General features: G+C 40.8%; 1 long non-coding RNA gene across 1 annotated transcript in view; it reads right to left on the bottom strand.

The window, feature by feature from the left end:
- The window catches only part of LOC126413918 (uncharacterized), a 38,873-nt gene extending 19,491 nt beyond the window's left edge, over positions 1–19,382 (bottom strand). The window contains exon 1 of the long non-coding RNA XR_007575385.1: positions 19,287–19,382. This is a non-coding gene — a long non-coding RNA (uncharacterized LOC126413918). The remainder of the gene's footprint in view (positions 1–19,286) is intronic.
- Positions 19,383–25,540: the final 6,158 nt, after the last annotated feature.

Raw genomic sequence — 25,540 nt, 5'->3', positions numbered from 1 at the left:
TTTGGGCTGGGGTGATATAACAATGTCGCAGCTCAGCACGAGTGTGTGTGGCTTGTCAGTGTGCAAAAGTAGGATGTCATTCACAGCCCCCCATGGGTACGTTTGATGTGGCAAAATGAAGATTTCAGCACATACACATCGATATCGTTGGGCCCTTACCCCCCTCAGGCCCTTTCCGTTACATACTGTCCGCCATTTACAGGTTTACCCGCTGGGTAGAGGTAATTCCCCTCACTACTATCACAGCTGATGCGGTGGCCTGAGCCTTTTTATTAATGTGGATCTCACGCTTTGGCTGCCCAGCTTCTATCACCACTGACCAGGGCCACAAGGTTGAGTCCACCCTCTTCTTCATGCATCTTTGTGAACTGTGTGGGGTGAAACGGTTTAGGACAACAGCATACCACCCCCAGAACAATGGGCTTGTCAAATGCTGGCACCAAACACTTAAAGCTTCACTGCTGTGCCATGGAGGTCAGTAGGCCGACGCCTTACCAAGGGTAATGTTAGGCATCCAGGCCGTGTAGAAACAGGATCTTGACATGTCTGTGGCAGAAGTATTATACGGAAAACCCTACCAGCAGAGCTGGTCAAGCCTTCACTCCCTCTGGATCAAATCTGCAACCCAACATTCGTTGGGCATGTTAAGGAGCTAACCACTAACATTTGCATGCCCTCCTCCCCAGCTGCACTCACTTCCTCCCATATTCCTGCATAAGGACTTGGTGTCGTGCACTCACGTCATGGTGCCTGATGACACCATCTGACCTGCACTCAGCCCTCCATACTAGGGCCCGCACAGAGTCATATCATGGTGTAACAACACGTTGAAAGTGCTCATTAACAGTACACCTCAAACAGTAACTGTCTGCTGCCTCAAACCGGTGTGGTCTCTGGGAGAACTGCCTGATAACCCACCCAGTCGGTTCCCAACCCCTGCTACACCAGCCTCGCAAGAGGCATCTACTGACGGTCTGCAGGTGAGTGACGACCATTCCCGCACGTGTGATGTTACCTACTCCCAGTTGTGTGACAGTGCTACAGGTACATGTGACATCCCCCTACAGGGTGACACATGTGATGACATCCCCTCCTACAGGCAGCCTCCGCCTCTCCCCTCTTAGAATTTAGTGATGTATCAGGGGCCAGCCTCAGAACGTGTGATGTCGCCAACAATGACTCGTGTTGAGATTCTGTCAATCTCTATACGGAAGTGGTAGTCAATGTCAACAATGATTTAATTCGCAGTTCTAAAGTGTTTTTTGTTGTGCATCTGGATGATGTGTTTGTATTCTACGAACGAGCCAACTTCCCCAATGACAACTTGACCAACATTCATCTTCTCCAGTCTGTCCCCTTACCTGTTGGTACTGACCCATCAATGGTAAAAGTCCTTCATACCATAACAAGCATTCAGGTTCGCTACCCCAGCTCCTCACAATCCACCGTCCCCTAACCGGATCCCTCCACTGCTGTACAAGGATTCACCTGGTCAGGCAGGACCATCGGCCCCCCCTCGCTGGCTTGATGACTTCATTTACTAATGTAATGTATTGTTTCTGTTTAAACACTCTCTAGCTTCCCCCTGGGTGCTTCCTTTACATGTATGCCCTCATATTTGTGTTTGTGCTACACATTCTAGGGGGTGGTAAACACTCTAGAGGGGGCTGGCTAATGTGTTGACTATCAACCAAGTCACATGTAACATCTTTGTTTGGCAAGCTCTTTGTGAGCAGTCGGTGGTTACGTGCGAAATGATAAACACATGCACTGAGAATCAAGAGATGTGTACATCTGTTAATGTGTGCTTCGGACCAAAAAAACAGTGCTTATTACATGTGGCATAGTGTACATCATTGGATCCGGCAATCCTACAGCATGAAACCCATAAGAGCAATTAAATAATGAATGCACAAGTGCTCAAACCACAAAGGAAATACACACTTTGAATTTAATAAAAGACAAGTTCAACAAATGAACTAAAGTATAACACACTGTGCATGGCGAGTCAGTACACAAGAAATTGGATATACACAATTTCTACACAGTATTAAGAATGCTTGAGTCCCACAGTACTGGGAGTTGCAACATGAGTAAGGGTGATATCTCTCACCAAGACACAAGGATAGGGAGCAGAATATGTTTGCTCAATTTTACAGGTTACGAGATTAAATACTCAATCCAGACTTTGCTATGAAGCACAAGTAAGGAGTGCATTACAGAATTCTTTTATAAACCACAAGATTTAAAGGAGAACAATTCTTAAAAGCCTAACTTTAACAGAGACTGAGCTGCCCCATGTACAAGCACGACAATTCGATGTATATATCTGAGTGTTGTCTGTTCTGTCAGACATGTCCAACATAACAGACACCACTCAGTTATACACATTTCTGTAAGAGCCCAATGGCTCCTTGACCTTTGTTTCAGTGTAGATGCTTTAATATTGTCCAAACTTCTGTGGGAATCGGTAATTTGTGAGTATGGAGTTAATGGACAAAGGACACTGCATTGCAGTGCATTTGGAATTTGAGTTGGTCAGGGACTGTTTCTGCTCATGAGAAGCAGTAAATCTGGATTCGATTTCCGGTCCAGCACAAATTGTCAGTTTTCGCCACTACATTATCACAAAGCCCAATGCACCTTGAGGTCACGAATTCCCACACACCCCTTCTTTTTCTTTTGCCATTGTCTATTTCATATAAATGACAATTTTAAACCCCACTTGTCTGACTCTGGGAAGCAGAATTTACGATGGGCAATAAGACGAGGAGCAGAATGCATAGCACAGTCATTAATGCCCCTGAACAGAATGGAGGAACTGATCACACACAAAATGTTCTAGCACCAAGGCTGCAATGTGCGACTTAATGAAGTTAATACCAGTGAAAATGCCAAAACGTGCTCTCCTGAACAAGTGTCCAACAAGCAGCTATAGAAAGAGTTGACATCGGTGCAATGGCTAATTTCCCACAGTGGTAGCAACCCCAACCTGCTGTCCACTGTCCACAGGAACACTACCACAGCGGTAAACATCAGGCAGCTTACTCCATCCCACCAACCCTGCTCTGATCTGTCAAAGTTGTCAGGTACTAATCTCCACAGTAAGAATGCCGCATGTGCACCAGAAAAGCCTCTGGCGATGAACCCTGGACCATGAACACAAGGCCACACCAGCTAAAACTGAGTAGAATTGTAATCCATTTCTGGCTCCGCTACTCAGCTACGACCTCCTTGTCTGACCACCAAACTCTCACTGAGAGACCTTACTGATACAGCACATCAGGCCACAGACCACACCCTCTCACCAAAGATGAGTACACTTGAGAACATGAGGTGACCTATCGATTTGTGGCACCACTTTGCCTCCCTCCCTCCCCCCTCCCCTCCCACCCCCCACCCTCCCATTAATCCAAACCCCTTGGATAGGGTTTACAACACACTAGATATTTATTTAACTAGGACTGCCAGCCTTAATCTGGCTCAAGTGCCCTCAATGGTCTCATCCCATTGATTCATTTCTGACCCAGAGTGGGACGAGGTGCCGGCACATTCAGGATCCAACAGTATCACACAAAACGTGGTGCCAACTTGCCTGACACCTTATTAGAACAATCTCAGGCCCCAAAATCTTTGATAAAGACCAGGTCCCTCACCCTGAAATTCCCCAGGCACCAGCTACAGCTGTATTGTGCTGCTTCTCTCTGGTGAGCCTTCCCACTATTTAATTTGGCAACAAATCCTTGAGGGACCAAATTTAAAGAACAGGAAATCTTTAAGAGACTGCAGTAGCCTTAGGTGCCTTATGGTTCATGGTGTTGCAGGCTAAATTGAGCCAGGCAATTAATGGTCCCACTTGGGTTGGTCATCAGCATGAAATACAATCAACAAAGCTTTTAGATCCAGCTGACCCTCTCAGTGAAGGAAGACTGTAAGGAAAAAATTCTGGTAAGATGTCAGGTGCTGGTTTCTCTCATCAACCTTCCACTGGTCATTAACCTGGTAAATTGGAAAAAGCCATCCACAGCTACAAAGATGTACTTGTGCCCTTCCCGAGTGCAAGGTGAAGGATCCACATAATCTGTAAACAGTTGATCCATTGGGTGCCCAGCATGTGTGGATTGGAGGGGTATTTTACATCTGTCTAAATTAGGCTTGGCCCCATTACAAGCCAGGCATTTGCTCACTGACCTGCCAATATCCCCATATACGGATGGCCAAGTCAAGGTATCTTTGATCTTATGGGTCATCTTATTATTCCTTAAATAGTCTCCCACTATGGAATCACAATAATATTTAAACACAGCTGGCACGAACGTATGGGAGAGTCAAATCTTTACTCCCCTGTACCACTGTGTGTGATAGCAAAGTATCCCTCACTGTAGCTCACATCCTGCTATTCCTCTCCCAATCTCAACCTTCTCCTGACCGGTCGTAGGTTCGCATCTCGCTCTTGATGTTCCCCCAGATCACTAAACAAGGCGGGCACTGCAATGAGCACAGCACAGAGCCCCCTTCTCCCCCTTAGAACCTTTGGAGTAAAGATGCCCCCATCTTCCTCCTCAAACATCTGGCTGTGGGTATCAACCATCATGCTTTCTGGCCCTCTTACATGTTTGACATAAAAACGGAATGCAGAGATGTGTACTGCCCAGTGCACATTTCGACTGGTCCTGTTGGTACACTGGTTACATATCTCAATCAAGAATTCTCCATGTTCTGGGTAGAATTTAAATTTCTCAGGATCAAAAAGTACCATGAGGGCCTACAATTCATAGATTGAATAATGTCTCTCCATAAGGAATAAAGACTTGTAATGCATATGCTACTGACTCACAGTCGCTGTCCTCCTGCTGTAGTACAGCTGTGAACTCAACATTGAACACCTGTCTGCATGGTGAATGGCCATTTGAAGTCTGGCACCACCAACAGGCGAATGTTACTCAAGGCAGTTTTTAACCCCTCGAACGCCACCTGTTGACTGTCAGTCCAACACTGCCTGTTAGCTGTCAGTCGATCTGAACGGTTTGCCCTTCAACCACAATTTATACGGGGTGCTGCTAATTCAACAAATTTGGGGAGGAACTTTCTAAAAAAATTTGCAATCCAAACAAACTGTTTGTCTGAGACAAGGTCTTTTCAGGAAGCAGGAAATCTTGAAGCAAGTACCCAAAATGTTCGGACACCAGACTCGGAGGAAAATGTGATTAACACGGTGGAAGGCGAATACCATGTTAGTGCAGGTAGTTGGCCCGCCAATACAGGATAAGCCAGACAACTGTGTGGAACATTCTCCATGACAATTGTTACTACCTTATCACTTACAACATGTGCAGCACTTACTACCGATAGACTTTCCACATCAGGAGCAGTTTTGTCACTGGTTTCTTCACCCAGCAACCATGATTCCAGGATTTCTGTCACCCAACCTATTCACAGATGAGGCCACCTTTATGCAGAGTGTTTATTTCAACTTTTATAACAGTCATCTGTGGGATAGTATGCAGAACCCCTATGGTATGGTGACAGAGAATCATCAGCATCGGTGCAGCCAGAATTGGTGGGCCGAGATAATTGGTGACTGTATTTTGGGACCAGTCTTCCTTCCACGTTGCCTAATAGGCTATAATTATTAACATTTCTTGCCAGTGACTTTGCCTCCCCTGATGTAAGAACTACCATCGATGATTCGAAGGATTATGTGCTTGCTACATGATGGTGTTCCAGCCCATTTCACCGTTAACGTCTGGATGCATCTCAATCATGTCTTCCCTGGTCAGTGGATTGGACAAGGGGGGTCCAGTTGCATGGCCTGCTCATTCATTGGATCTCAACCTGTGTGATTTCTGTTTATGAAGCCATCTCAAAAGCATAGTGTTTGCAGAGTCCATTCCAGATGTGGAGACACTGGAGCAGTGTATTCACGCTGACTTTGACACTGTTCGGATGCGGCCTGGCCAATGTGAACATGAGAGACAGAACACGTTATGGCACATATAAGCATCCGTTGAGGCACAGGGAAACCATTTTCAATACATACTGTAATTGGAGCTGCATGGTACTGCTGTTAATAGACTGCAGTCTCTGTAACAATGTACAATTGAATAAATAGTCTCTAGCACGAAAACCATGCATTTCTAGACATAAGTTCATTAGACCTTTATTTGTTCTGTATCCTCTCATCGATCAATCCCTAGAATCTGTACATGATGGAAAAAAATCACCCTGTAGATGGTCCGAGTGCACAAATGATCTATCCTGATACCCACAGCTGAAAGCAGACAGCCCAGAAAAGAGATCTCTCGGTGGGTCAAACTGTTGTTAAAGGGCTTGACTATATGCTCTGCCTCTCTCAGCCTCACCAGGTGTTTGAGCAGTTCATAATATGACTTGCTATAAAGCAGCACCTCATAAGGTAAATTATACACAAACTTGAACTTAATATCCACAAGAAACAAGTCAAAAAGTCTGGACAACACCACAGTGCCAGTAGATAATTAATTCACAGAGATCCCAGGCAGTGTAAAAAGCTGTGACTGTCTTGGACTCCTCCATTAGCAGTATTTGACAATAGGCCTGATTGAGGTTAACCATAATGAAATACTGCACCATGGCAAACCAAGCAAAACAATGTGTAAATCAGGGAGAGGAATGGACTCCAAAATAACTTTTCATTTTAGGGCACGGAAATCAACCACCAGCTTATAGCTTCCACCATTACCCTTGGCTACAAGAAAAATGGGAGAAGAATAAGGTGAAGCAGAAAGCCTAATATCTCTGTCACAAAACTTTCATTTTTGGAGGGGACAACCTGTAGGGTGACTGGCGGACTGGATCCTGATCCAAAAGCAAAATGCCATGTTCTGTCTTACTAATCACACCCAAATTATCGGTTAGCACCTCAGGAAATTCCCGCAGTACCCCAACTAGTTCTTGTGTTTTGCTAGCTGATAAGTGTTCCACATCAAAGCCCTCAGATTCAGTCGCAATCATAAAAATGCCCAGTGACTCGCAATGCTGGAATAATCTGAACTTTTGCAATGGATGGAAACCAAAACAGACTTCTCACCTGAGTAGTCCAAGATTAAAGCAATATTCTTAAAAAAAAACTTATCCCAACAACAGGTTAATATTCAAATCCTTTGCCACAAATAAATCCAAAGGCCAGGAAAAATCTCGAATTCTTTTGTTAACACCCAAGATCGAACCAAAGTGGGCAGTTGACCATGAATGATACCAAAGTCCAAGTAACAGGACAGAAGCCAGAAAATTTGTGAATGTTAATACTGGCAAAAATGAAGGGCAGCAGGCTGTCAGCTAGCGACCTTACCTTGTTACAAGCAGTCAGTAAGGCATAAGTTGGAAGGCGACCATGACCATTCTGACAAGCTTTTGGAGTGGTGCTGGTGAGGAGAGTGTTTGAACCTGCCATAAAGATAGCAGCTACCTCTGACCTTGTTATTGGATCCTGGTAAATTACCTTCATGGATGACACTACCACTCAACTGAACGGGTACCACCATATACTCTTGCTTAAGATTGGCCAGTTTAATTACCTCAATACTGGCGATTAGATGGTCTAGGTCACTGTACATAACCAGTTTCAAAGTGAACAAAACTCATGAGCAGTCTTCTGGTTTCATTTCCCGTAAGACTGTAACTACAAGCTCAGATTCTGGAAGCTGCATGTCAAGAACGAGCAGCACCGTCCTTATGTTGCCTTTATACTCGACCAAGGACTCGCCTATCTGTTGAAACCAATGGAAATACTCATTAATTAAATCACTTTTAATTCTGGCTGACAACCTCTCTCTCAGAACTGTTTCATATGATTCCCGCAGAGAACCTTGCTGTGTGAAGACAACACTCACCATCTCAGCTAATGAGCCCCAACACAAAAGGTTTAAAAGCTGGTAGATCACCTCCCATGGGACACTAAAAACATTCATCTGTCTCTTAAGGGTTATGGAAAACCACATAAAATTTATTAACTGTTGCTCCTTTTCAGTTGCCATACATTCCATGCCACACAGGATACTTAAAAGATGGTTTGGAAATTTAGCAAAATGGCACATCACACCACCCACATTCTATCTTCCTGGACTAGGAGAGCCATGGTAGTCTCCAATGACAAAGTACGTTCTTACTCATCCCCTCATCCTCCCCTGGGTTTTTGTACCATTCTAATGCACTCAGTCTCATTTGTAGTTCTATTAATTTGGCCTGTAATTCTGTTGCAGATCCATAATTATAAGACTCAAATCCCCAACCTGATGGAACCAGTGCATGATCTGCACCTGTATCCTCTACACTGGCATGGGAGTACACAATATACTCATACTTTCTACATCTGACTGACAAGAGGAGCAGTGCTCAACTGAGACACTTACTCGGCCCATCTAGACCGCAGTTGCTTTCACCAGATATGCCGCTACACTGCACAGCCGTGAGTACAGCTCCATCATGTCTCCCTCTTCCTGCTGGCTGCATGTACAGTGCTCATATCTCAGCTGGTCCTTCTTCAAGCAGCCACCCCCCCCCCCCCCCCAACACCACTGAGTGAACCTGCAAGGACACCATACAAGTAGACTCTGGCAAGACAAGATATTTTGAGCCCAACAAGGAAAGGCTCCAAATAAGTTTGCTTATCCTGAATAATGTTCAATAAAGATCATTTAATTAGCCTGACTCCCAAAGGCATTTGTGCTCTGCCTACCATTTGAAGTTGGACCGGCCATTGGTTGCACTGGGGATGGAATGACTAGGCAAATGGATTGAACAGCATCTGTGCTACAAAATAATTTTGCAACCTCAGAGTTCCTTGATAAAATACAAAATTAACAGTGAAAAATGAATAATGCCATCTCAAACCCAAGGCAATAAGTTCAAGCTCTGACACCACTAGCAAATTGGGACGCTTCACAAGCCATGCTGATTAAGGAACTTAGACACCATCTCACTCTAAAACATGCATATAAAGCAACCTTGAAATACATGCTATAGAAATATCTCAAACAGTAAGGTCAGAACAATTTTCCCCATAAACTCTTTAATCACAGATCCAAGTCAATACGCTACACATTTTGAATTAATTAGTCACATGAGTTTTACTTTTAAAAGACAAACTGAATTCACACTTGAATTTAGTCTATGCTAAAGGATTTTAATGAATGTGCATACATCCAAATGGAAAGCAGGATATACACTTTTAACAACCAGGTTTAGAAGGCTGATTGGGTAAACACTGGAAATTAATGGCAAAAGTCTCAAACAATTTAGCAGATGTGCATGCATTCAGACAAGAAATAGGATGCCTACTTCAAATTAATTGAAAGTTTAAAAAGGTAAATTTATGATACACTTGATGTTAATTAAAAACACAAAGAATTGTAAAGAAGAAAGGGAGGAAAGAAGATTGGGTTTAATGTCCCATCACCATCAACATCTTTAGAGATGGAGCACAAGCTTGGATTGGATCAAGAATGGGGAAGGAAATCAGCCAGACCCTTTCAATGCATTTGCCTGGAGCAATTCAGGGAAGTCGTGGAAAACCATAATCTTGATGGCTGGAAGTGGGTATGAACTGTCATCCTCCCAAATGTAAGTCCAGTGTGCTAACCACTGCAGCACCTCGCTCAGTGCAAAGAATTTTAAAAAGTGCACACAGGAAATAGGATGCATATTATGAGTTAACTGAAAACAAGGTTTTATAGAGAGCAATTAAATAATGAATGGACGTATGATCAAACAACAAATACACACTTTGAATTAAATAAAACCAATGACATTAACAAGTAGACTGAATCAGAACACAATCATGCATACCAAACCAGTAAACAAGACACTGGATATTCACACTGCTTTGTAGTATTAAGAACACTTGAGACCCTGAGTGCTGGGAGTTACTGCACCAAGTAATGGTGACAGCTCCTGCCAAGACACAAGGAACAGGAGTTTAATATGTATTTTATCCATAATGGATGCAGCTGAACTCCATGTCTGTTCCTTTAAAGGCTGTAGAATAATAACAGCAGTCAGTCACAACAGTAGTTGATTTTTTTTTTAACACCTGACTGCTTTCAGGCTTGTGCCCATCTTCATGTGGTGTACATTCAGGTACATATTTTCATATTCAGAGCTGGAGATCACTTTTTAAATCAAAAGCAAATAATTTGATGATAAACAAATTGACATAAAAGAAATACCTGGAAGTGGATAAATGACATCTGTTGCAAAAGTACTTACATACTGCTCTTGTATTCATATAGTTTTCACATACAACTTCTATATTCATATCATTTTCACCTTACATTTTGTACAAAAATATTTTGCTTTTTATACATTAGCTGTATATTAGTCATCATATTAATTATTGGTGCTTCCAGATTATGTCTTCGATAAAGTAGTGGTATTTTACATGTTGGTAACTCAGACAGAAATGCACTCACAACATTCAACTTGTTTACGTTTGAGAAACAAAGGTTATGGACAAAGAGCTTATGTCAAGTAAGAACAGAGGCGTTACACATACAGATACGTAACAGATTTACAAGTTATGAAAATGAAATAGTTACATTATTGTGAAACCACACTGTCATTCATAATATCTAGAATGGTTGCTGGTAAATTATGTGAGGTTAAATGGACTCTGTACTTTTAAAAAAATGCTAGTTGTGAGAGGGCCACGAAATTACAGTTTTTGATTTTTAAAATATTTCATTAAAGACGATTGCAAGGTCTAATCATTCATTGAGAATTAGGCATGATGTACATCCTTAGCTCCAAATCACCACTCCTAACTGTCAGTGAACAGGTAGACCTTGAAAACAAGTCATTTCCACACATCACGTAGAGATGACAAAATCTTGTGATAGCGATTTGCACATTTGCAAATGGCAGCAGTGTTGTACACACAAGGTATAAAAGAGGAGGACATTGGCAGAGTTGTCATTTGTATGCAGGTGATTCATGTAAAAAGCCTTCCGATGTGATTAGGCTGCATGATGAGAATTAACAGTCTTTGAACATGGAATAGTAGTTAGAGCTAGACATATGAGACATTCCATTTTGGAAATTGTTAGATAATTCAATATCCTGTGATCTACAGCACCAAGAGTGTGCCAAAAATACCAAATTTCAGGGCTTACCTCTCACCACAGCTAGGCAGTGGCTGACAGCCTTCACTTAACAAACTGAGAGCAGCAGCATTTGTTTAAAGTTGTCAGTGCTAAAAGACAAGCAACACTGCATGAAGTAACTGTAGAAATCAATGTGGGATGTATGACAAATGTATGCATTAGGATAATGTGGTGAAATTTGGCATTAATGGGCTATGGCAGCAGATGACAGATGAGAGTGCCTTTACTAACAGCACATCACCTGCCATACTGAGTGGACCCTAGATGACTGGAAAACCATGGCCTTGTCAGATGAGTCCAGTTTCAGATGATAAAGAGTTGATGGTGTGGTCCGAGCATGGTGCAGACCCCAAAAAGCCTTGCACCTAAGTTCACAAAGCCTTGGACCCAATTTATCAACAAGCTGGTCTGCCAGCTGATGGTGATTCCATAACAGTGTGGGTTCTGTTTACATTGGACGGAATGGGTCCTCCAGTCCCAAATGAATCGGTTACTGACTGGATATTGTTATATTTGGCTTCCTGAAGACTATTCATGTCATGTCACTGGGCCACAATTGTAGGCAACTGGTTTAAATAACATTCTGGATAATTTAAGTGAATGATCTGGCCACTCATATCGCCCAACATGAGTCCCATTGAACATTTATGGGACATAAGCAGGAGGTCAGCCCATGCACAATGTCCTGCACTGGCAACACCTTCGCAATTATGGACTGCTGTAGAGGCAGCATGACCCAATATGTCTGCAGAGGACTTCCAAAGACTTTTTGAGTCCAAGCCACATATCAAAGTAATATTATACACAGATGACAGCATCGACTATGCGATGTGTCAAAGCAGAGTTCAGCCTTCTTCCACAGAAACCTTCATCTGTGATACTGCATGAACATACAAACTCTCCTGGGAGCTTCCATGGAACAGTTAAGATACTATACAATGGAGAATGCATACTGCTACATGGGAAGACTTTTGAGAATTTAATGTCTACCAGCAATGTAATACAGAAGGAACTAGAGTATTGACTAAGGTGGCAGCCATATTTCCACCTATTCTGTAAGACATTGTGGAATAATCTGAAGGAGTTAGCTCCCCACCCATTGGAAGAAACCACAGCTCAACTCCACGATTGATGCTGTTCATTGATGGAGGTGGAAATGCATTAATCAACTATGCAGATGTGAGCAAGGAACTAAAGCTTACATACAGTTATTTATACACCCAGATATATGTATGTGTTTATAAATTTAAAAAAGTTTAAGAGATTTACCTGTGTTATTTATTTCCCTATAAAATCCCACACATCCTAATGTAAGTGGAAAACCAGAACGAGATCCAGAAATATTTTTGCTATAGCTCTGATATGCAAATTGATAGATTTTATTTGAGGCAGACGTATTCCAGGAGACCAAAGCAGTTGGCCCAGTATAATGAAAACCTTACTATCACTTTCAAACAGGACAATCTGAATTTAAAGCACATTTACCAAGCTCATGTAGGAATAGACATGTCACTCAATGAATTTGTTATCATATGTGGGGATTAATGGAATTATTCACAGTATGGCTTCTTGGTTGTAGCAAAACCAAGGGAATTGAATGATGGTAGATATAAATGAAAGTTCGAGGAGTTCCTACTTAAAAGGTAGTGCACCAGTATGCAACTGTATCAATGTACTATAGACTATGGACAAATTTGCATCTATCTCACACACTAGTTACAAGGATGCAAAGCAAATGTGTATATAAGTTGACAGAAAAATCGAGACATTGAATGCTTATCAAAGAGATAGGTAGACACTGGCGAGCAGATTGATGCCGTATTCCTGGACTTCAGGAAGGCATTTGATACGGTTCCGCACTTACGTTTAGTGAAAAAAATACGAGCTTACGGAATATCGGACCAGGTTTGTGATTGGATTCAGGATTTCCTAGAAGAAAGAACACAACATGTCATTCTTAACGGTTCAAAATCTGCAGATGTAGAGGTAATTTCGGGAGTACCGCAGGGAAGCGTGATAGGACCTTTATTGTTTACAATATACATAAATGACTTAGTTGACAACATCGGTAGCTCCGTGAGGCTATTTGCAGATGACACGGTTGTCTACAAGAAAGTAGCAACATCAGAAGACTCGTACGTACTCCAGGAGGACCTGCAGAGGATTAATGCATGGTGCGACAGCTGGCAGCTTTCCCTAAACGTAGATAAATGTAATATAATGCGCATACATAGGGGCAGAAATCCATTCCAGTACGATTATGCCATAGGTGGTAAATCATTGGAAGCGGTAACGACCGTAAAATACTTAGGAGTTACTATCCGGAGCGATCTGAAGTGGAATGATCACATAAAACAAATAGTGGGAAAAGCAGGCGCCAGGTTGAGATTCATAGGAAGAATTCTAAGAAAATGTGACTCATCGACGAAAGAAGTAGCTTACAAAACGCTTGTTCGTCCGATTCTTGAGTATTGCTCATCAGTATGGGACCCTTACCAGGTTGGATTAATAGAGGAGATAGACATGATCCAGCGAAAAGCAGCGCGATTCGTCATGGGGACATTTAGTCAGCGCGAGAGCGTTACGGAGATGCTGAACAAGCTCCAGTGGCGGACACTTCAAGAAAGGCGTTACGCAATACGGAGAGGTTTATTATCGAAATTACGAGAGAGCACATTCCGGGAAGAGATGGGCAACATATTACTACCGCCCACATATATATCGCGTAATGATCACAACGAAAAGATCCGAGAAATTAGAGCAAATACGGAGACTTACAAGCAGTCGTTCTTCCCACGCACAATTCGTGAATGGAACAGAGAAGGGGGGATCAGATAGTGGTACAATAAGTACCCTCCGCCACACACCGTAAGGTGGCTCGCGGAGTATAGATGTAGATGTAGATGTAGAAATGGTGAACCACGTGAATGATATGCCAATAGAAAAATTGAAGATGTCAACACAAAACTAAAGATATGTGCGGGTATACCAAGACATAGCTGAAGCATTTGACTTCCATCACCACCAGTAGTCTCAGATTATATGTAAGGTGCCAAAAACGATTTAGTATACAGCAACATGTCACCAACAAAGCATAAATTTATTGGACCCTAAAAATCTATTTGATAGAAATTATAATTGTTAAAATTAGGGCAGTTGCAATGAAATCAGTCTCCCTCAGAAACATTTAAACCATTAACTATAAAAGTCTGAAAAGGCTTTCACACACTATGGATGGAGGCACAAAGGATAAGAGGTTGGACTATGTGCTATTACCAATTTCATTAACTGTCACAGCGATGATGAGTTCGACAGAACATATGGGACATTATTAAGAAACCATACATCTTAGGAAAGCACTCAATACATTTAACCAAGATTGCAATACAAGCTGGGAACAAGGCTTTGGAAGAACATCTGGTTTATTCTGAAAAACTTTGAACATCAAAAAGTGTTTCCTAAAAGAGATAAAAGCATATCGTGAAATACTATGTATAATGACTGCATATAGAAAGGCAACACCTCAGAAGAATGAATGAAAGCCTCAAAGAATGACAAATACAAGAATATAATTAAACTCTTGTTACTAGTTGCACATAGCACAGGCAGAGGCATTAAAGTTCAGTATAAAATACAGAACAATCTACCCCTGGAGTATATATAGGGTGTTACAAAAAGGTACGGCCAAACTTTCAGGAAACATTCCTCACACACAAATAAAGAAAAGATGTTATGTGGACATGTGTCCGGAAATGCTTAATTTCCATGTTAGAGCTCATTTTAGTTTCGTCAGTATGTACTGTACCTCCTCAATTCACCGCCAGTTGGCCCAGTTGACGAGAATCCGCACGCAATTGTGCAATCACATCATCAACACAGATTTTCTGTGAATGTTTGGGCAGGCATTGTTGGTGATGTCTTGATTGGGCCCCATGTTCTTCCACCTACACTCAATGGAGCACGTTATCATGGTTTCATACGGGATCCTCTGCCTGTGCTGCTAGAACATGTGCCTTTACAAGTACGACACAACATGTGGTTCATGCACGATGGAGCTCCTGCACATTTCAGTCGAAGTGTTTGTACACTTCTCAACAACAGATTTGGTGACCAATGGATTGGTAGAGGCGGACCAATTCCATGGCCTCCACGCTCTCCTGACCTCAACCCTCTTGACTTTCATTTATGGGGGCATTTGAAAGCTCTTGTCTACGCAACCCCGGTACCAAATGTAGAGACTCTTCGTGCTCGTATTGTGGACGGCTGTGATACAATACGCCATTCTCCAGGGCTGCATCAGCGCATCAGGGATTCCATGCGATGGAGGGTGGATGCATGTATCCTCGCTAACGGAGGACATTTTGAACACTTCCTGTAACAAAGTGTTTGAAGTCACGCTGGTACGTTCTGTTGCTGTGTGTTTCCATTCCATGATTAATGTGATTTGAAGAGAAGTAATAAAATGAGCTCTAACATGGAAAGTAAGCTTTTCCGGACACATGTCCACATAACATATTTTCTTTCTTTGTGTGTGAGGAATGTTTCCTGAAAGTTTGGCCGTACCTTTTTGTAACACCCTGTATATTACAATGACCTAAATTAAATTGTATACGATTACTCACAGCATCAGCTGCTGCACACAAACAAAACCGTATCAGTCATTTCAAAGCTTTCAGAAACATGTATCATTGAGTAATTATGGAGACAGTTGTCCATAAGCTCCACAGGACAGTGCACAAAACATGCCCGTGCAGGCTAGTGGTAATATGACAACTGTGTGTTTTGTGGCAGGCTGACTTTGTACATATGCAAGAATATTCACGATTGAATGAAGATTTCATATACATTTTAATGGTCATATATGCACTTTCCAAATTTGCACTGGCTCTATGTGGCAAAGTAAAGATCGGGAAAGAAGTTGTAGAGGTGTTTTAAAAATTGCTGCAGACTGACACAGATCGTTGTCCTAACAACCTTATTTAAAACCACACAGAAAAAAGAAATTATGTAAAAAAAGGTCATCGTGGTACTATAGGACAGTCTACTTATAAACATTGATCGTAAGAAAACTCCAAATGCCAAAATTTTGCCATTTATTTTTGTGTGATAGATTGCCAAAGGGGATGTGGAAATCGAAAGAATGTGGGATTTAAAAAAAAAAAAAAAAAAAAGAATTGTGTCATTAGTACACTGGCAAGAACCAGGTGTTCTACAATTTTCGATGCTACCAAGACTTAAATTTACACCTCTGCGACCTTCTATGACTAATGTCTCTCTTGATGATTGCATAAAAACAAGCAATATACACTTCACTATATCAGTTAAGGTTTAGATGACACATCAATCTCTCTAAAAGAATATTCATCTACATTAATTGAGAACTACTTTCCTGCAAGAGATCTAGGCAAGGGGGACAGGAGTATTGCCTTGATTGGTCTTGTTACATACAACAGCATAGCTAAAGTCACCGTTGCAAATAATAAACTGAATCCAGGAAGTGGAGAAGTTGTGGTAATACCTCCTGTCTCTTACAACATTGATGATATAAATGCATATATAAAACAACTTGTGAAAGGGTTTGAGTTAGATGCAAATGTCGATACATTTAAAACATAAGTAAAAGCAACAGACATGGCAGCGGACTTTAGCCATTAAGGTTCAATAGGATCACTACTAGGTTTCTTGAGAGGTCAAGTACAGGAGCATTATACTGATAAAATTTACAAGTCGACATCTACTACCAGTCAGCATGATTCATGTTGAGTGTAATAACATGATGATTTCGTACCTTAACAATAGATTAATCCATACTATAAACAGATTCTTTCCTAAGTTATGTAGGCACCTAACAATCCAATTTACATCTCTGGGACTGTTCAGATGGTATGTCTTTATCTGAAGCAGCATCATGGATATAAAGTACAAATACAATACACGGCCTTCAGAAGACCTCTTTGTAGTGGAAACAGAATGTGATAACCAATGAGAATTATGGGTTTCTTACATCGATGAGGACTGAAATCTTGCCATGACATCACTGCATATAGCAACTCCAGTTCAACATGACAAGATTATTACTAGTCAAGAGTACTTTTCCCACAAACTGTTTGCTTCAGCAACATTTAATAACAAAAACTAGATATGAATTCTTATTCAACGTCTACATGGTTTAACAATTCCAAGCAACAGCTTGCTGTATTTAGAAGGGATATTGACACCTAAGAAGATGTCTCCAGCACCAGTAGTGACAGTGCACTTTACAGGTAAGGCATTTGCCTTTCTGGTTCAAGAAATAAGGTACGAATTGATTGGCATTGAAATCGACTACACCAGGAATGTTGAAACACGTCAACTTTCAAAGCACACATCTCTACATCAACACTGGATGTGAATGTCCTACAAAATGCTGGATTGTTCATAGAGTAGTCAAAGAGGTGCTCCTTTAATATGTGTATCCCACTCAAAATGTTCATGAGCTTCTTTGAAGACAGTAAACATGTCATTATGAATACTAAACAAGGGCTGATTTTAGTTCAAAGTTCTACTGATAGTAACTCATACATTCTAGGCGATGGAGGGCAAGAATACAAAATTGTGCTGAATGAACTGGTATGGATTCTGGAGTTCATTTACCATTAACTTTCTTCTCATGGATGTTCTCTGAATATCCCATCCTTCCACAGCCATCTCACCAAGTGTGGACAATTAAGGCACTTGTTCAGTTAGGAACACCTCAATTTATTATTCTAGCACTGCAAACAGGCGGGAAGGGGAATCTGAAAAATAATTCGAGTGTATTTGAGAACTGCAAACAAATCAATGCTAGAGTTTAGGTAAACTCCCAAGTTTTTTCCAAATGATAACTTACAGCTTGACTGGGACAAAAATGTATATGGACGAAATGTACACAAGGATTTACCAATCTTACTATGAGCTTGGTGATGGTTTTGGGTGCACACTCAGCCCACAGAGCAAATAGCTCTCATTAGGATCCTCACATCCTGTAGCTACTTCTCCTTTAACAACCACATATACAGTGCGGATCTGAAATGAATGTAGAAAATGAGAGGGCTTGTAGAGTGGTTCATTACAAGCATATTTCGCATAACAACCTATGACCACATCTCTTGGCGTATGGTGCTAGGTGTCATTGAACAACATCACAGGCCTCCAAGAGATGGTAAGGTCGTACGGAACCAAACTACTGAGGTAATCGATCCCTACCTCCAAGAGGGTAGGCACACAGCATGCCAACTGAGCCATCATGGTAGCAGGTCTGCAGCGCAATGTTTTCAATGTATTTCTGGCATCAAGGTAAATGACAAGTCGAGGTGAAGTTTTATATCCTTTAGTTGAAATCAGTGACAAAATGTGGTTGAAATTGTGCCCTCCTGCTTGAATACACACTGTGCAATGATGTTGGAGTGACTGTCACACTCTTTCCAACACTCCTGGCAAAGTGTAAATTGCATCGGGGGCTGCCATAATGAGCACCATCAGCTCTTCATCAGTCTCAATGGGTGTTTCATAGATGGCAGATTTCATGTGACCCGAGAAGAAAAAAATTAATGGGCATCAAGTCAGGTGAATGCGCAGGCCATGCCACCAGCCCACCGCACCCTAACCAGTTCTCACCATAGGTTTCATCCAAACATATTCACATTTCATGTGAGAAGTGCACCGGTGCACCATTATGTTAGTACCACATTCAATATCGCACATTGACTGGAAAATGGTAGAACAATTCTGGCAGATTTCTCATAAAAAGATTAAGTATCTCTTTGTGTTCAGTCCCTGGGTGAACATGTATGGACCAACCAGATTATCACCTACTAAGCTGGCCCAAATGTTCGCAGTGAAGGGATCTTGGTGATCACAAACACAGATGGTGTATGGATTTTCCTGAATGAATATATTTTGACTGTGGGTGTTGAACATATCCTCTCATGTAAAGTATGCCTCATACATAAAAAGTACATGGTTTGGAAAGTCTCACTGAATGGCACACCTTTGTAAAAACCACCGGCAGAATTCAATTTGATGTTGAAAATCGTCTGGATTAAGTGCGTAAACCTTCTGAAGGCGGTGCAGGTGCAAATCATCTTCATGCCACACATGCTGAATTGTTGACTGGTTTACACTCATTACCTTTGCAACACACTGTGATCTTGTTGAGTGTGTTTTCCAGGCGTGCTAATGCCTCCTCTCCAAGCCATGGTGTATGCATTGCATGGCATCTGTCAGACCTTCGCACCTGTAACACACAATTAATACATCAGATTTCTAAGCAGGCCTTAAATGCACATGTGCCATTATGAGAACTTGCTAGTGAAAAACGTATCTCAAGTAATCTGTCTCCCATAGGGAACTGCAGATGACAGTAAATGTTCATGGATCTGGCACTCAATCATTCGGAAATTGCCAAACATACAAACATTGGACAGCATGATCATTTCCATCCCCCGCCCTGTAGGCACAGTGTATATCTGCTATTTCCTCTCAAGAATAGTGCTCCATTTCTCCTCTGCTGCACACAGTAACAAAAGCAAGAGTGTCACCATCTGATGACAAACTGATGCAAGGCAAAACCAGACTCCGCAACATCCATGGGTGCTGCCCTCCATGTACCAAACAGGCATTTGCAAAGCCAAAAGCAATGTGTTGACATCCCAGTCAGAGGATGAAAACCCATAGTGTTGTTGTGCCTGGAATATCTGCAACTATGTTCACTACAGCATTTGCAAATAAGGCCATAAAACTTCAACCCCATGTCTCTTTTATCTTGATGTCACAAATATACTGAAATTGTTGCCCTGAAGACTTGTTACCATGATGGTTCAGATGGCATATTGTGTGCCTACCCTCTTGACAGCACACGATGCTGTTCAACAATGTCTAGCATTGTATGCTAAGCGATGCGGACATGGGTTGCTGTGTGAAATATGCTTGTTACGACCCACTCTTACCAGCTGTCTCACTTTCTACATTCATTTCAGACACACCCTGTATATGCAAAAAGATTGATCTGCCATGGGGAATTGTTTAGCTAGCTAGCTAGCAGACATATTCGTCAAATGTCTGGCATGCAATAATTTTAAGGAGAAGTTCCCTCCTGCAGAGAAAGTATTGTAGTAGTCTATATATGTCGATGATATTCTCATTATTTTAACGGTCTGGGTGAATATGTAAGGATGGTCACAGAGGAATTATGTGGCTTGCATCCCAAACTATCATTTATGCATGAACTGATGGCACCCAATCAACCATTAAACTATTTTGACTGAAACCTCACATTAGAAGAATAGCGCATTAAGTATGACATTTTTCACAAACCCAAAACAAGTGAAGCTTTTATCCAAGCATCTTCATGTTACCCTGTACCTCACAAGCATACTTTCTTTTTGTCCATGACTGATCAAGCGACTAATATTCCGCTCAGTCACGAATCTCTAAAACTTGAAATGCATAAGTCTGAAATGTATCACATACTCTAATGGCTATAAGCCCAGTCCTGTAGATGGGATGCACCACTTGAAATTAGCCAACATGAATAATATGCTCCAGATTCTCACAATATGTTTGAGTGTGCTTCCATCACTTTGCCATTTGTGGGTAACATGTCATACAGGCTTGTAGGTCTCCTTAAGAAGGGTGGGCTTAGAATCTCTTACTCCACCCATGACTGGATTCAATATCAGCTTATCCATAACCAATTACTAAGTAGAGATTGCTTTGCTAATTCTAAAGTCTACAAACTGACACTTGCCCAACAGCCTCATGCATAAATTAGACAGATGGGACATGAGGTTAGAAAGCGTTTTCATTAGCACTTTGTTACTCGAATGGGAGCTGTGAAAAATAGTTCTTCTTTTGTGGAGCATCTACAGGTTAGTGGGAATGCCAAACCAACAACAGATTCTTTACAAATCCTTTACGTTGCAATTAAAGGCAAAATGTTGAACTCTACTAGATGAAACTGAAATAACAAAATGTTTTAAGCATTCGGAAGATTTTAGTGTCAATGAGCAACTTGTCACTAAGAACCAAATTGTTTATGACACTAAGATGACAGCTTTACAAAAGTTTCACCAGTTGGTTCCTCTGTGGCTAAGTAATCGCAGTTAGGATTGCCACTTGTCACCAACTACCAATACCACATGTCTACTCCTTTGATTTTCAACTTTGTATTTGTTTTTACCATTTTAATGCATTATTTAATAACTACTAATTTATTTCAATTATGTATTTCTAGCATCATCTTGTACCATTGCTTTTAATTATCCTTCAATATGTAAATTATGGCAACATAACAGGAACAACTAGCGCCATCGCTTGGCACTTACAGTCAGCTGTTCATCCGTGTTAGGTCAGTAGATGGCTTACGATCACTAAAAACATACTGCATAGTCCTGTTATTGTTTACTATTGTGCGATATGCCTGTTTTCTCCACGATTTGGTGAGTGTGACTGTTTAATAACTCACAGTTAGGTTCTTAATGCCCATAGATATGGAAAGTCAGTTCTAGTAGTTATCTGTTTTAGAAGGATTTTTTGTAGAATTTATTTATCTTTTCAGGCTTCTGGTTTCATATTTGATGGTTGCAATTACACTCCATTCAAAGTTTACTTTTTGACTAGTGCGATTTACATGGTCTAAGACATGTTCTTTTTATAACTTACTTAAATCAATAGTTACTTAGCATGGGATGGATAGGCTCATGGCCATAATTTTATGTAATACATATGTTATTCTTAATTTACAGAAATTCTTAAGATGCACCATTAGTGCAAAATGTGTCCGTTTTAAAATAAATATCTGCAACACAGAATGTGTTTTTATTTTAAAACAGTGGAAGTTATTCAGCAGTGAGAAACATGCCTTTTCTCTGCTCCATCCTCTAGTATTAGGGGCTGATTTGAACGTCCATAAAGAAAATAAAGAAAAAAGCTTACCAGTTGTAGATTGCGAGACACAAGTGATTATGGCAGTAGGGGTAGAGAATTGTGTGAAATTGTTGTAGATGTCTTGTCCAAAAATTACTTTGGACAGTTAATCAAAGAACCAACTCTTGAGGATAACCTCTTAGATCTCCTGGTTAAAAACAAACCCAAACGTTTCGATTCAATTTGAGCAGAGCAGGAAATCAGCATTCTAAAGGCCATTATGGCGTCACTGGCAACAGGTGCCAATAGCAATGTAAAAAAAGCAGGATGTTATTTTTGCTTAGTGATACAAGAAAGAGGTTTTAGGTTACCTAAACAGTCAACATCAAATACCTATATCTGAGGCTGAAAGGAAGACCAGCGTATCAGTACTTCTGTAAATATATGGTACAAATTTCTGTTTTTCTAACTTGTCCCACGTCCTTGTGGACATAATGAAATTTTACCAATGCCCACAGGTCACATTAAACATAAAAAGAATAACAACAATACTTTTAGCAGGCAAATAATAACCAAGTACAGCTCAGAATAGGTCAGCTACATCAATGGTAAGTGTCAAAAGGGGGAATGTGCCACTATTTTGCAGGAAAAATACTTTTGCAATTACATTCTAAATAAAAATTCAATTCAGACTTGTTATACCAGACCTGTGTTGCAAATGATTTGTGGGATTAATACAGACTTGTGGATGGTTTCTGTTGGCAGCCTCAGGGCGCACATAATGTAAGAAAAGTAAAGTACATGTATAATCTAAACAACAAAATCAGATGTCAACAGGTTCCTAACCTACATAGAATTTTAACAGGGTGAGTCACTAACTGTTGCCACCTAGAATAACTCCAAAAGTGTGATAGGACCTGAAAATATGATGTTGGTTTTTTGCTGCTAGGTGGGGTCACATCAGAGATATGAAGGTCAACTTTGTCTTTTTAAACAGAATGCTACAGTTTGGTACTTATTTTCTGATAGCAGCTATCGAGATGAATCCAATTATGTGTAACAGTAAGGTCTTTGAAGGTCAATGAAGGTCCTGAAGGTGGCATGCACGTCCATTTACAGAAGGTGTTCGTGGTGATGACCATTGGAATCAACGTAGTGCAGCAATCTTCTTATCACAGATTGAGTGGTATTCCTTATCACATCGGCACTTATCGAAGCACATGCTCTGACAATTCTCTCTCGCATATCTTCAGGTGTAGTTGGAACCCCTTTATAAACAATGTCTTTTACGAATCCCCACAAAAAAAAATCCAGAGGCATCAAGTCTGGCGAACGAGCCGGTCACGACACATCTCCTCCGCGTCCAATGCAATGATTTGGGAATTTTCTCTGCAACTCATTTCTAGCCAATACCGAAAAATGTGACGGACATCCATTGTGTTGATACCACATTCTGTTCCTTATTCCTAAAGGTATTTCTTCCAATAACAGACCTAATGTTTCTTGCAGGAATGTGATGTACTTCCTACCATTAAGATTTCCTTCAATGAAATAGGGGCCTATAATTGTGTCCTCCAGAAACCCACACCATACCTTCACCGACCATGGAGTTTTGGTGTGCAACTTGCAGCAGCCAACATGGATTTTCAGTTGCCCAATAATGCATGTTACACAGATTAATATTTCCATGGTTTGTGAATGTAGTCTTGTCAGTAAATAAAATCAAATTAATAAATGTGTCATCCTTCTGAATCTGAAGTTGAGCCCATCATCAGAATTCAATGTGACACATGCAATCAGCACCAGTTAATTCTCGGTAAGGATGATATTTATGGTGATGCAGAATACTAACAACACTAATCTGGCTCATGCCAGATTCCCTTGCGATTTGACGTGAACAAACACAAGGATCTCGAACCACAGTGGCAAGAGTGCCAATTTCCATTTCCTTGTTAGTAACTTTCCTTTGCCGGATATGTTTCCAATGCATTGAAGATCTAGTTGTTCTCAATTTATCATACACATATTTAAATGTACGCACATGTAGGGTGAGTATGTTGAGGATATCTTTCAGTGTATAAGACTCTAGCTCTCACTGAATTTCGTTGGCATTCTCCATAAATGGAAGCATATCAACTTGTTCTTCGAAGGAATATATCATTCACATTCATTTGATTCGATTATACTAGTTTTACCATTCCTATTAGCATTGTATTGCGAAACCATCGAATGGTGTGTACGTGTCAATGGCATCTTAGATGGATACACCGCAATCGGTGATTATTTACTATTTGCACAAAAAAAAAATCAGAGCATGTTCTTCGATAAGTGCTGAATAGATAAGGATTATCACTCAATCCATGATAAGAAGATTGCAGCACTGCATTGATACCAATGGTCATTCACTTCAATCACCTTCTGTAAATGTATGTTCATGCCACCTTTCTGACCTTCATTCACCTTCAAAGACCTTACTGTCACACATCATTGGATAACATTTGTCCCACAAACTTTTCAGCTACTGTCATACTTTCAGAGTTATTCTAGATGGCAATAGTTAGTGACTCACCCCGTATTTTAGAAACAATGAAAGAAACAACACACTGAATGTGCCACAACAGTGCTGAAGCATGTTTGGGATTTAAACAAAACAAAAAATTGTGTTCCTGCAACAAGGTAGACCCTCTTTTCCTCTTTATTATTCTGTTCTGCCAGTCACTGATTACCGCTAGTGGCTCTCACTTCAAAAGAGAACACCAATGATAAGGGACAATCAATGAGAGACAGGGTTTTTGCATGTTAAACAAGGTACATGATGTACTTTATTCATATCAGCTGAAAGTTACAGCTGAGAAATGGCAGCTCTACCTCTAATTACAGGTTCTCACTAATGGCAAGTTTGTCAGGATGTGTGTGTGTGTGTGTGTGTGTGTGTGTGTGTGTGTGTGTGTGTGTGTGTGTGTGTGTGTGTGTGTGTGTGTGTGTGGTAGATGCCAAAACTATGGCTGGCAGTAGTAGTAACATGTGCAGTGTTCATGCCAGGAAAATGCTTTTTGGGGATGATTTATACATGAATAACTACAGCTTAGATAAAGGTCCTGAATATGACCCTGAATGAAAATGCATTTACCAGTCAGGTAAATGTGAAAAATTATTTAAACAAGTAAATATGTTGAGTTATATCCCTTACCATAGTTTACCTGAATTTGTGTGACACCGTAATGGCAGAAATGTTAAAGACCATTCGTAAAACTTTACATGCTGTGGTACAGTAACATTAAAGTTTCTTTTATATTGCAAAAACTGGTAATGCAAATCTTAGTATCATAAACTGAAACTATTCCACATTAACTTTTTGTTAACTTATCTAGAAAGTAAACATGCTAAGTGCACCCAGTTTGCAAGTAAGCATTGTTAAGTACATAGTGACATATTTTTCAGAATAGAGTTCAGAATTTTAAAACTTTGTTGTTACTCTAGGAATACCTGAAAACAAAGTTACCTGAATTAAAAAAAAC

The sequence above is a fragment of the Schistocerca serialis genome, chromosome 1, assembly GCF_023864345.2.
Source record: "Schistocerca serialis cubense isolate TAMUIC-IGC-003099 chromosome 1, iqSchSeri2.2, whole genome shotgun sequence".
Classification (NCBI taxonomy): Eukaryota; Metazoa; Arthropoda; class Insecta; order Orthoptera; family Acrididae; genus Schistocerca; species Schistocerca serialis.
Note: the sequence above shows the minus strand (reverse complement) of the source record. Positions and strands in the feature narration are given on the sequence as shown.